We start from the raw sequence: 12,328 nt of genomic DNA, 5'->3' as shown, positions 1-12,328 counted from the left end.
ATAAGGTGTAATAAATACAAGTGCAACATTCTTTTTCTTGTATGTCAAGCGAGAAAACATGTGCGACGCACATTTAGTATTTCCATTTATATTGTATCTTTCCTTTTGATGTCATACATTCGGATGTTTGCACGTCCCCTTTTATTTGGTCATAGTGGTTGGAAATATCATGTCATATTTTTAGATCATTTTTCACATCATGCTTTAGTATATCCATTAAAACAAAAATTCAACGTATTTTATGACTTTATTCATTTCCATAATTATTGTAACACCGTGAAAATTTACAACCAATTTAAACTTTTCAAAAACAACACATATTCATTAAGTTATTACAAAAGGTTTTCAGTTCATTTATTATCAGAGTATCCCAGAAACATCGACATAAGTCATAAAACATGAGGAGCAGTACGATCACGCCTTCGCCTTGCCACGATCTCCTGAAGTACCTGAAATAATACACTAAAACTGTAAGCCCGAAAGCTTAGTGAGTTACCCCCAAAATACTACATACAGCACATACGCCCTTCCATGCAATAACAGCACGTACGCCCTTCCAAGCCATAATTCCATAGGATCTTCAGATCTATATGTCTCAGGGGATTTCCATCCCATAACTTTGTTGACCTTCCGGTCCATACTCTGTTGACCTTCCGGTCCATATCATCTTGACCTTCCGGTCCTTACCATACATAGCATACATAGCCATACATAAATATCATCTTAACCTTCCGGTCCTTATCATACATAACATACATAGCACATACATATCATATAATTGATGGGTTTTAGCCATATGAACATTCCTATGTGCACATGCAACCCTAATGCTTGGATCTAGGTTTCTCTAATTGAACATATATTGAATCTAAGACTTCTAATGGCTAATATACAATAGCAACAATATGAAATCAGAGATTAGAAGTTTACCCTGAATTACTTGCTTGATCTTCTCATTATCCTTGAGGCTTTAGAGTCACAATTGTCACTCCTCTAATGGCTTACAAACACCAACTAGCAAGAAGATGATTTAGGAGAGAGGAGGGAAGAGAAATTCGGCCATGGTTTCTTCTCTAAGCACAAGTCACGAAATCCCTTAGCCCTTGGGGTCTATTTATACTTGTAAAGCTCCTAGGGTTTCACCCTTAAACCCTAATTGGATAACTTAAGCCCTAAGCAATCCAAATCATTTCCATGATAAGCCTTGGACGATTTTATGGCTATCCTTAGCCCTAGAAATCGTCCACCCCTTATCCATAAAGGATATATAGCCCAAAGTGCAACTATCAAACAATTGACAGTTTATACCCCTTTATTTAATTAAGCTCTTTAAGTCACCAAATTAATTCCTAATTAATTTATGACTTATATTAATCAAATAATAATATTATTATTCCTTATATTATTCTCATAATATATTAATAATATTCCTTCTCTCATTATAAATCATCCTGTCAAGTTGCTATGGTGAAGGCAACCTAAAAGGACCATGCACAATCGGGTCAAATACTTGCCTAATATAGTTGCAGCCTTAGACACTATTCCAACAGTCTCCCACTTGGATAAGTCTAGTAACTATATATACAAGTATATTCCGATTAGAAATCGTAGCTCTCAAAGACGCTGTCAAACTCTGATCTAATCAATCTTGTCCTTTAGATAAGGGATCGTATAGTCCTCTGTTTAGACATCATGCTGACAATTCTATGGAACAATTTGTCTAGCATTTGGTTTCTCGATCTCCGATTCATTTGGCATAGAACTTAATCGAACACATCAATTCAGTTCTGATCGGGCCCGGCACATAAGTCAAATCAAATCATCGAGCGGCCGAGATATCGCTTTTACCCTCTTGGGATAAAAGTAACAAATAAACTTCGACTTATATGCATTTACTTATTCATTAATCAACCATACACAACAATGCGTTTTATAACATCAAGTTACTGATGCGGTTTCGCATTATCAATGTACAATCAATTAACAAATAACAAACCATATATCTAGGTTTTAAGACTATATGATATTATCGTCTTGCGATCACCCTTTTATATCATATTCCATAAGGTGATTCCAGCAAGCTCGGGTTTGTTCCAATGCTCAAAACTAGTTCATAAGCACTCATGAACGTTGCAGCAACCCTTTGCTATGTCTAACACCATTTAGACAATCTACATACCAATTCATGACAATCTTCATTCATATCTACTTCCAACATATGAACGATTATGGACAATTTGAACAATTCGATTATTCCTAATAAACTCAATTATTCTGGAAGTCAAAACATGCAAAGTGAAACAATAGTTAAACAATTAACATAAGACGGTAACATTACTCATAAATAAAACTCCTTTATTTAATCCTCAAATGTTAATTACATTTATCTATTACACGTTTCTAATACTATCTAATCTATGCTAATATCATCCTTCAGCCCAATACTCCTAGCATGCTGCAAGTGCTTAACCCTACTCAGTCCCTTCGTAAGCGGATCTGCTGGGTTATCTTCTGATGATATCCTCTTTACTACGAGTTGTCCTTCTTCTACACGATGTCTAATGAAGTGATATTTTCTGTCGATATGTCTTGATCTACCATGATCCCTTGGTTCCTTGGTCAAGGCAACCGCTCCTTCGTTATCACAGAAAATCTCCATGGGCTCCTTTATGGCGGGTACAACTCCAAGATCACCGATGAAGTTCTTTAACCATATTGCCTCCTTCGACGCTTCGCTCGCTGCAATGTACTCTGATTCGCACGTTGAATCAGTTACGGTTTCCTGCTTGGAACTTTTCCAAGTTACTGCTCCTCCATTCAGGGTAAAGACCTAGCCCGACTGCGAACGGTAGTTGTCCCTGTCGGTCTGAAAGCTGGCGTCACTATACCCTCGCACCTTCAAGTCATCACTCCCTCCGAAGACTAAGAACCATTCCTTCGTCCTCCGAAGGTACTTAAGGATATTTTTGACCGCAATCCAATGGGCTCTGCCAGGATTCCCTTGATATCTGCTAACCATGCTCAAAGCAAAGGCTACATCAGGGCGAGTACAAGTCATAGCATACATGATTGAGCCAACTGCGGAAGCATATGGTACTCGGCTCATTTCTGCTATTTCAGCTTCGGTACTCGGACTTTGAGTCTTACTCAACTTGGCATTACTTTGTATCGGTAATTCTCCCTTCTTCAAGTTTTCCATACTAAAACGTTTTAGTACCTTATCTAAGTAAGTGTTCTGACTAAGTCCTATTAGTCTCTTACTTCTTTCTCTCACTATCCTTATTCCCAAAATATAGGAAGCCTCTCCGAGGTCCTTCATAGCGAAGCACTTCCCGAGCCAGGACTTAACCTCCTGCAGAGTCGGGACGTCGTTTCCTATGAGTAGTATGTCATCGACATACAGAACGAGGAAGCTTACTATACTCCCACTGGCTTTGACATATACACATGATTCATCTTTGCTTCGTACAAATCCAAACTCTTTGACTTTCTCATCGAAGCAAAGATTCCACCTGCGAGACGCTTGCTTAAGTCCATAAATGGACTTCTCAAGCTTACACATTCTATTCGGATGCTTCGGATCGACAAAACCCTCTGGCTGAGCCATGTAAACATCCTCGGCCAACTTCCCATTAAGGAAAGCGGTTTTGACATCCATTTGTCAAATCTCATAATCATGGAATGCGGCAATAGCTAGCATCACTCTAATAGATTTTATTTTCGCAACTGGTGAGAAGGTCTCATCATAGTCAACTCTGGGAGTTTGAGTAGAGACCTTCGCAACCAATCGCGCCTTATATGTGTGTACGTTTCCATCCACGTCGATCTTCTTCTTGAAGATCCATTTGCACCCAACGGTCTTACGTCCGGGCACATTATCAACCAAATTCCAAACTTGGTTGTCATACATGGACTGGGTCTCGCTGTCCATCGCCTCTTTCCATTTTACAGACTCCGGGCCTGCCATGGCTTCCTTATAGCTATTAGGTTCATCTAAATTTATTAGTGTACCATCACTAATATACGTGTCCCCTTCGGTAGTAATATGAAAACCATAAAACTGGGGTTGAACTCCAACTCTTTCGGAACGTCTAAGAGGTAAGGACTCGTCAATTGGTTCAACCGGAGTTTCCTCCTCGGGTTGAGTGCCAGCGGTAGAGGTTCCTTCATCTATCGATTCTTGAATCTCTTCAAGCTCGATTTGCTCCCACTGTCTCCTTGGCTTATGAGTTCTCGCTCTCGGAAAACTGCTCTCCTCGCTACAAAGACAACATTGTCCTTCGGTCTATAGAAGAGATATCCAAAGGATTTCTGTGGGTAGCCGATGAAAATACATCGCTCACTACGAGGTTCGAGCTTGTCGTGAGTATCTCGTCTTACGAAAGCCTCGCAACCCCAAACCTTGATATGTGCCAACGAGGGAGCTTTCCCTGTCCACATCTCGTGAGGTGTTTTGGCAACCTTCTTAGTAGGGACTCGGTTAAGGATATGGGCGGCAGTCTCTAAGGCATACACCCAAAAAGAGATAGGTAGTGAAGCACGACTCATCATAGAGCGAACCATGTCTAACAAGGTTCGATTACGCCTTTCTGCCACACCATTCAACTGCGGTGTCCTAGGTGGCGTCAATTGTGAAACTATTCCACACTCCTTGAGATAATCGTGGAATTCAAGACTTAGGTACTCTCCTCCTCGATCGGATCGCAGCATCTTGATTTTCCTGCCCAATTGATTCTCCACTTCATTTTTGAACTCTTTGAACTTTTCAAAAGTTTCCGACTTTTGCTTGATTAAGTAGATATACCCATATCTACTATAAGCATCGGTAAAAGTCACATAGAAGCGGTTCCCATCCTTCGTGGTTGATCTAAATGGTCCACATACATCGGTATGTATTAGGTCCAATAGACCTTCACCCCTTTCACACGTACTTATGAAGGGTGACTTAGTCATCTTTCCAAGTAAATAAGACTCGCATGTGTCATCTTCCCTAAGGTCGAATGACTCCAACACTCCATCCTTTTGGAGTTGGGCTATGCGCTTCTTGTTGACATGTCCAAGACGAAAATGCCACAAGGATGCTCTATCCATACCATTGGAAGAATCCATGCATAAAACATCATTTCCTAAGTTATCTACAATCATAACAGTTTCATAAATTCCATTACATGGTATAGCTTCAAAATATAAGACACCATTTAGATAAGCAAGAATAGAACCATTCTCATTATTAAAAGAAAATCTAAAACCTTGTCTAAATAAACCATGAAATGAAATGATGTTTCTAGCCATTTCTGGCGAATAGAAACAATTGTTAAAATCTAAAGATAAATCATTCCTAAGCACTAAAGAATACACTCCAATCTTGGTCACAGGCGACGATCTTCTGTTCCCCATGATTAGATTTATTCTTCCATGCTCCACATCCCTATTTCTTCTTAGTCCCTGCAAATATGAACAAATATGGTAACCACAACCGGTATCAAGGACCCAAGAATTAGCATGAGATGAATCATTAGATTTAATTGTATAAATATCTGTGAAAGATGGCTTGATATTTCCTTCCCTTATGGCTTGCAGGTAGTCTGGGCAGCTTCTCTTCCAATGCCCTATTTTATGGCAATGATGGCACTCTGCCTCCTTAGGGTTAGGACAGGGTTTAGCAGGATCAACTTTGGTCCCACTAGAAGAGGAACCATCTCGGGACTTTCCCTTGCGGTGGCTCTTAGACGGAGCCTTCCTCTTCTTGCCTCTTCCTTGCCCAATGGCCAAAACAGGAGCAACGGGTGGATTGGGACTGGGTGCAACAGACTTGTCCTTTAGGTTGCTTTCAGCAACCCTAAGGAGACCTTGGAGCTTGCTTAGGGTGACCTCTTCCTTGTTCATGTGGTAGGTCATCCTAAATTGATTGTAACACGGAGGTAAAGAGTGAAGCACCATGTCGATCGCCAAGTCTTCCCCAAAGTCAACATTCAACTTGCGAATACGATCAACATACCTTTGCATCTTTTGCAGGTGCACGGTAAGAGATTCTCCATGACCCATTTTAGCGGAAATCATGTTAGTGAAAATCTCGTAACGCTCTTGCCTCGCGTTCTGGTGGTATCTCTCCAACAAGTCTTGGTGCATTTCATACGGATACATGTCCTCATAGGACTTTTGGAATTCGGCATTCATGGTGGCTATCATGATGCAATGTACCTTCGTTGCATCACGCTCGTGAGTTTCAAAAGCGGTCATTTCAGCCGGAGTAGCGATTTCTGGGTTGATTTTCTCGAGCTTCTCATCTAGGACATACTCCTTGTCCTCATAGCGAGCAATTGTGAGAATGTATCTTATCCATTCGCTAAAGTTCGTCCCATCGAAAGTAACCTTTTGACAAAAGGCTCATCAATGTGAATGAACTAGCAACAGCGTTGTTTGCGTTCGACATCTACAAATAGAAAGGACAAAGATAGATTAGAATATGAATCCCTAATTATCACCCAATAAGAAAAATTAGGGCTAGGATCCAACAACAATATTTACATATTAGAAAAGGGATGCCGTAATCTAACATGCAAACAATTTGAAGGTAAGTGAATGACGATTCACTAATTCTCCACCACATAACTTTAAGTTCTAAATGTATTGAGAATTCCTAGGTTTGGATGAGATTCATTGAAAACTGTTCAATGGCATGTTTAAATCTCGATATGCCCCTCTCGTTTGTGACTGGGATACTGAGGATCACAAAGTGGGTGTGAATTACCATGCAAATTTACATGGTGCCTTCATTGTAACGATCACCTATTCGATGTGCCGGTAAACCACACACGCTCCATCGAACTATGATAAACAATGAATCACCCTTTGCCACCTTTGCTTAGAACCAATTAGTGTTCCGGTAAACCACACACGCTCCACTAACTTCTTAGGAAGGGTGCAAAGTGTAATTTCATGGGATTGCATCAATTCACTTTTCCTAAAGTAACTAAGATTGGGAAATTTTTTGAAAAACATGTAGTTACTTTGTATTTTATATTATACTTTTAATGAAGAGATGAGGTTGCCCTATCCTACCCGTTCGGCTAACGACCCTCCACCGATCAAGCAAGCGGTGGGTGTGAGTGTACACCCATTAAGCGCCATTTTATAGGCAGCAACCTTATACCATCCTTATAGACCGGCTTCGTGAATGAGACCTACTAACGGTAAGACTAGCATTTTAATTATACATATATATATATATATATATATATATATATATTAATCTTGTAATATTATATTAGTATAGGGTTGAATTTTAAACTTGTAAAATTCTAGGGTTTGAAATTTAAATTGTCTAAATTAAACTTTTAATCACAAAACATAAATTTCAAAACTTGAGGGCAAGTTTTAAACTTTTAAAAAACATAGAGGATCAAATAACAAATAATCTTAATTAACAATTAATTCCATAATTATCCATATTTGATTTATTTAATGATTTCTTGCAAAACAATTTACCAATTTAATAAAATAATTAATCAATTATCACATAAGGAAACAAATATTTTATTAATTGATAAATATCTTCAATTAGGTCAAGAATATACTCATATATATATCATAAAATCAGATTTATATTGATCTAATATGATTAAGGCAAGTATCTCAAAGATAAACAGCAAGAAATCCCGAAGTTTCCTTTTTCTGACGCTCGAACTTGCCGAGTACCCAGATGGACTCGCCGAGTACCACCATGGGACTCGCCGAGTTCATCAGCCAGAGGACAAAAAAATGATTTTTTTTCAGCAACAAACAGGCAATCAAAGTATGAATTCAATAGAAACCAATCTAGGCTCTGATACCACTGATGGGTTTTAGCCATATGAACATTCCTATGTGCACATGCAACCCTAATGCTTGGATCTAGGTTTCTCTAATTGAACATACATTGAATCCAAGACTTCTAATGGCTAATATACAATAGCAACAATATGAAATCAGAGATTAGAAGTTTACCTTGAATCACTTGCTTGATCTTCTCGTTATCCTTGAGGCTTTAGAGTCACAATTGTCACTCCTCTAATGGCTTACAAACACCAACTAGCAAGAAGATGATTTAGGAGAGAGGAGGGAAGAGAAATTCGGCCAGGGTTTCTTTTCTAAGCACAAGTCACAAAATCTCTTAGCCCTTGGGGTCTATTTATACTTGTAAGGCTCCTAGGGTTTCACCCTTAAACCCTAATTGGATAACTTAAGCCCTAAGCAATCCAAATCATTTCCATGATAAGCCTTGGACGATTTTATGGCTATCCTTAGCCCTAGAAATCGTCCACCCCTTATCCGTAAAGGATATATAGCCCAAAGTGCAACTATCAAACAATTGACAGTTTATACCCCTTTATTTAATTAATCTCTTTAAGTCACCAAATTAATTCCTAATTAATTTATGAATTATATTAATCAAATAATAATATTATTATTCCTTATATTATTCTCATAATATATTAATAATATTTCTTCTCTCATTATAAATCATCCTGTCAAGTTGCTATGGTGAAGGCAACCCAAAAGGACCATGCACAACCGGGTCAAATACTTGCCTAATATAGTTGCAGCCTTAGACATTATTCCAACAATAACCACATATAACATGATGACCTTCCGGTCCATAACATACTGCTCTTATCGTAACATAACACATACAACTCTCATAACATCTAACAGCATATATCTCATACTCTTCATAGCACATAAGACCTTCCGGTCACACATATACCATCCTAACTATCAGGAGACCGACCTTAACTAGGTACCTAACGTATACCATCCTAACTACCAGGATGCAAACATAGCAAAGCAATAATCATAACAACAATACCCGGATTTCCATCCGATAGAGGGTCGGCCTTGGTGTCGTAGACCCTGTCAGTATAGTGAGTATAACTCACTTGCAACTGCCGACTTGAAGAAATAAGATCACGTTACTCCGACCACCAGTACGAGCTCCACTACTGAACATTACCAATTAACCAAAACCAATAAGCACCAATAATTAGCAAAATACCCTTGGAAGTCAAACTGGTCAACCCTTGGTCCAAGTCAAAGTCCTTAGTCAAAGTCAACCTTCCTGGTTGACCCTACTCGCCAAGTCAACTCGTTGACTCGTCGAGTTCCTATGCTCAGAAACTCCCCATGCCATGACTCAACTCGCCGAATCACCCCAAGACTCATCGAGTCCAACAATATTCGAGCCCCAACCTGCTCAACTCACCGAGTCATCCATCGACTCACCGATTAACTGCTCAACCAGAAAAGGCTAGGGTTCGACGACCAGACTCGCCGAGTTGTTCTTCCAACTCGCCGAGTCCACACGGGACTAATCGGACCAAACCCAATCCAACTCGCCGATTCTTCTCCCAGACTAGCCGAGTCCACACGGGTTATTCTATAATCTAAAAATACAGAGCTTCTCCTTTGCTCCAAACACTAGATCAGGGTTCCCATGGTTCATTAGCAACATAAAGTTGCTATCGTTACGTGCTTCCATGACCCATTCACCAAAAACCAAGCTAAAATGGAACTTAACTCATTAGGTTTGGCTTTTGCATAGCTAAACAAAGGGCTTTCTTTACATAGAATCCATATAGAACTCAGATCTGGAGTTTCAACTCCAGATCTAGCTCATGCATCAAGATCTCATCATAAATTCCTCCAAACAAACCCTAAAGCTCCATGAAAGGTGGATCTAGAAGAAATAAAGCCAAGATGACGGATCCTTACCTCGAAACAACCTCCAACTGAAGAGTAAACCAAATCTCCTCAAGCCTCCTTGATCCAAGCTTCTTAATCTTCAAGACTTCCTTCCTAAATCCACTTATCAAGCTCCAAAATGCTCCAAAGGCTCTCACTTATGATTTTAGGGCAGTTGATTCTCAGGCGAGTAATAAGGGGCCGAAATGGGGCTTAAGGCTCCTTAAATAGGGTGCAAACCCTAGGAATTAGGGTTTCTCATTTCAACACGGACTCGTCGAGTCCAGCCTCCGACTCGGCGAGTCCGATCACTTAACATGTGTCCGACACACGCTTAGACTCGACGAGTTGCAGCTCCTACTCGCCGAGTTCCTCTTTTCCAAACTTACACTTTGCCCCCCCGAACTCTTGATTCTGACTTGGGATGTTACAATTATATTAAAAACCTATTTATTCGAGATGTCAAGTTCTTTCTAATTTGAAATTGACAGGGGAATTTGATAACCATTCATTTTCACAACCTATGTGATTTAAATGGCACCTCTATTCATATCTCATGTCCCTACACATCCGAACAAAATGATAAATTTGAGCAGATGTTACGAACCATAAAAAATACCTACCACGCCCTTTTATTTAGCTTTTATCTATAAAAAAAAAAACTTTGAATCCAAAAAGCTACTTCAATAGCTTTTGCGGCCTTTTAGCTTTTAACTTATTTATGTATTTAAAAATTAAAAACTACTTTTATGAAACACTTCTGCATAAATAAAACGGCTTCCAGTTTCTAACTTCCAACTACCCGTTACCAACTAGTTTTTCTAAACATGTCGTAAGACTGGTTTAATATATTTTTGGGCTTTCAAGTGTAATTTTTATAATGTTAATTTTGAAAACAATCACGTAAAATGAAATCAGGGTTGTTTAAGATCCACTAAAGACATGTAATTGTCAAGCAACATGCATGATAACAATTTTTAATTTGATGATCTTTTTAAGTTGATTGTTTGCATACTCTTGCATTAATAAAGAATCAAGAAACAAAGTTAGATACCACTGAAGCTTTGCAAAAGTTTAATATTATTTCAAGAAATGCTCTTACTTCATGGGAAAATATTTTTTTATTACTTATACGGTTACCATTTAACGAAATTTACATAGTAAACAAATCATTGACAAATAAGGGAAATAATATAAAGAATAACTACCAAAAGTCTTTGGCCTATCGGTATCAGAAGTTGACAGATAGGTTCCCTTCAACCAAATGTTGAGGGTTTTACTCCCGTTGTGGACAAAATGTATAGATTTAGAAGTAAAGTGGAAAGTGTATACATATTTAATAACTTTATATGAAAAAAAATCAAGAGTCAAGAATATAACATACTTAATTTCATAGTATTGAACTAAAACTAGTAGAGGTTATTTGGTTTGAACCAAAGAAACCAAAAACCTTATCAAACCGAAATCGAATTCAGACCAAATCAATTTTCAAATTCAATGTTTGGTTTGGTTTCTGACCACACTAAATTATGAATTTGGTTTATAGTTTGAGTCGTGTCCGATGGAGTTCGGAATCAAACTAAATTACCGAATTCAATTAATTAATTTTTTTATTAGTTAGATGTCATATTTTTTATACTTTAAAAATTAAATAGAAAAACTGAAAACATATTATGATATTTCATGGACACGTCGACTTCAAATTCTAAATCCCAAAACTTTCCCCATTTAACCTTTTGTTCTCATATTCTTATATGTTTAGTTGGACTTTATATTTGAAAATTTAGATTTTATATTTGGAAAATTTAAACTTTGGATTTTATTTTTAACCTTAAAATTTGATTTCATGAGTTCTCAAATCAAACCAAACCGAATTGTAATTCGGTTTTCAGTTTGGTCTTAGTTGCTATGAATTTGGTTTGTTTTGGTTTTTTGTGACACAAATTTTCAAACAAAAGAAACCAAACCAAAGAAACATAAAAAATCATAAACCGAACTATTCCTCACCCCTACGGGCCCTATCTAATATTTCTCACCCCTACGGGCCCTACCTAAAACAAATTTACAAAACTTGTCTACACTCGAGAAAGATATATTGTCTTATTATATGTATATTTCAACATAACATTTTTTTTTTATATCAGCTTCGAGGAAATAGGTTTAAGGGCATACTTGATGGTGATGTAATTGTCAGTTTTGGGGAAAAAAATACCCTTTCTGAAAATATGGCATTTTTAGTGTTTGAAATGAAAATCTTTTGCGTATTTTGAAGAAAAAAAAACAGGCTTCACGATCATGATAAATAGATGGTGGACCATTTGTATTACTTCACAGAGAATTCACGAAACAATAATGTTAAAGCTTCAAACGATTTGATTTAAATCACTTCCCATATTTAATGAATTTCGTGTTCATAAACGAAATCACTTTTGTCAAATACGTTAACTCATGAATTCATGAGACTTCCTCACGAATATGGCGATCATTTTATGCTAGAATTGAAAAAGATGGTTGTCTTCTAACATTACATAATTAATCGAATTGGAACCCGTATGGAATTACTCACATTACAAAATATGTTTCTCATGTCACAAAGCTTTCCACCCAA

Source organism: Lactuca serriola, chromosome 7 (assembly GCF_051521515.1).
Source record: "Lactuca serriola cultivar US96UC23 chromosome 7, Lser_US96UC23_V15, whole genome shotgun sequence".
NCBI classification, from domain to species: Eukaryota; Viridiplantae; Streptophyta; class Magnoliopsida; order Asterales; family Asteraceae; genus Lactuca; species Lactuca serriola.
Note: the sequence above shows the minus strand (reverse complement) of the source record.